The following is a 2,232-nucleotide window of genomic DNA, read 5'->3' as shown; positions in this document are numbered from 1 at the left end:
TACTGTTCAGGTAATAATGATTTTTCACTAATTAATAGCTAAAATTACTTTTATATCCCAGTCTAACTGATCCTTAAGATGCAAGCATAACTAAAGACATGTTACATAACCCCCCAAGACAATATATAAATAGATAGATAGATTATAGATAGATAAGGTAAAAGTACCCCTGCCCTTTCGGGCCAGTCGTGTCCGACTCTAGGGTTGCGCGCTCATCTCGCTCAAGAGGCTGGGAGCCAGCGCTGTCCGGAGACACTTCTGGGTCACATGGCCAGCGTGACTAAGCGGCATCTGGTGAGCCAGCACCAGCGCCGCACACGGAAACGCTGTTTACCTTCCCGCTATAAAGTGGTACCTATTTATCTACTTGCACTTAGGGGTGCTTTCGAACTGCTAGGTGGGCAGGAGCTGGGACCGAACGACGGGAGCTCACCCCGCCACGGGGATTCGAACCGCCAACCTTGCGATCAGCAAGTCCTAGGCACTGAGGTTTTACCCACAGCGCCACCCGCGTCCCTTTATAGATAGATAGTGTTCATTAAAATGAATGTATTCAGGTTCAATCCTCTGTTATGTGACAGGTACATGTAAACAAGCTACTCTTAGGCAGAAGGTAGATTGGGATCTACTAGGAGATCTTTGAATGATTTGCATGAGATCTGCAAGGCTTACTGAGTGTCTAATTGTTTAATAAAAATGCTTTTCTCCTTGCTAAATTAGGCTGATAAAATGAAGAAAGCTGGAGTTGGGATGGGGGAGCAGGCATGGTTTTTGTGAAAAGGACTGTGAACTTGGTTCTGAAAATGGAAATAAAATTAGTCTCTGGCCTGTATTCAGAGGCTTCCTGTTCCTTAATTTTAGGTGTAGGTATGCCATCCTGAGTCACTATTTTGCCCACTATTTTGGTGGTCCTTGAGGTTCTAGTAATAAGCAAAGTAAATCCCACAAGTCTAAATACTGCCCAGCCCTGCTCTGTAGGTGTTTTTCACTGAACTCCCTTTTGAGTACATACACAGCTCCAAATCTAGGTTTTCCTCTGCGTAGTGTATAAAATAGCTCATGTTTATTCACACAGTGGGTCCTAGCAACATCCCCTAGGACCATCCATCAATCCTTCCTTTGTCATATCTTCCCACCTTGCTGTATGACTTTATAGACTGTCTCTTGCTTGTTCTATTGCAATTACATTTAGGGAAGCTTATATAATTCTTTCCCTAACTTAGGAAGGTTCAATGGTATAATTCATTCTCTGTAGTTAAGGCATTATCAAACGTGAATATACAAACTCTGTGATCAGGAAAATCATGAAGGCTACATAGACACCATGCATTTAAAGCATTCCCACCTGGAAATCTAGGAAACTGCCATTTTTTAAGAGTGCAGGGAATTATAGCTGTTAGGGGTAAATTACAGTTTGCAAGATTGTTTGGGTGTATGTTTTAAATGTGTTTTAATTTATGATCTGTACAGTCTTAACATACGTGGAAAAGGCTGCAAAGGAGTATCTAGAGGTGCTGTCCCTTATGCTTCGGCTGCTGTCCCACATTCAAAGTGGACCAAGGCCATATCTTCATTGCTTGCCCCAACTAAAATGTCATCCAAACCACAGTCTTCACCCTCTTAGACATTTGGGATTTCGGCAGAGGCCCAAGAGGGGCTATGTGTTTCCATGCGACACTTCCTCATGTTCAAGAACCAGAGGGAATGTGAAACCCATCAGATCTCCTCTAAGGGATCATCCACACTTCCTGTTTATCATTCTGTGGTAGTCTGCTAGTGGTTTGTACCAAATTTAATTCTGAAAATTCAGTTACACTGTTGTGTTCTATGCACACACAATTCTGAATGTGCTAGTAAAATCAAAGCCTCGCTTCAGTTATCCACTTATTTATAAGGAAGTACCCGTAAGTAATCATTTATTTATCTCCCACTCTTCAGCAATTAGACTCAGAGTGGTTTACATATACAGAAACAAACAAACAAATGCAACACCATTGAACACTCTGGAAGCCTGCTATATTCTGCATTGTAAAATACATTAGATGCCATCTCAGCATGAAACTTACAAGAACAAAATAAAAAAGGCGGACCTCCTTGCTGGGTGCTCCTCAAATACCCTCATTCTCAATCACTGCTTCAAGCTTCATCTCTGAATAAAAGTTTACGTTACAGTATTTAGTTAGAGTCAGAACTAAAGAAGCCATCACTCTAGTAACAAAAAGAAGTTGACGG

Source organism: Podarcis cretensis (genome assembly GCF_951804945.1).
Source record: "Podarcis cretensis genome assembly, chromosome: 4".
NCBI lineage: Eukaryota > Metazoa > Chordata > Lepidosauria > Squamata > Lacertidae > Podarcis > Podarcis cretensis.
Note: the sequence above shows the minus strand (reverse complement) of the source record.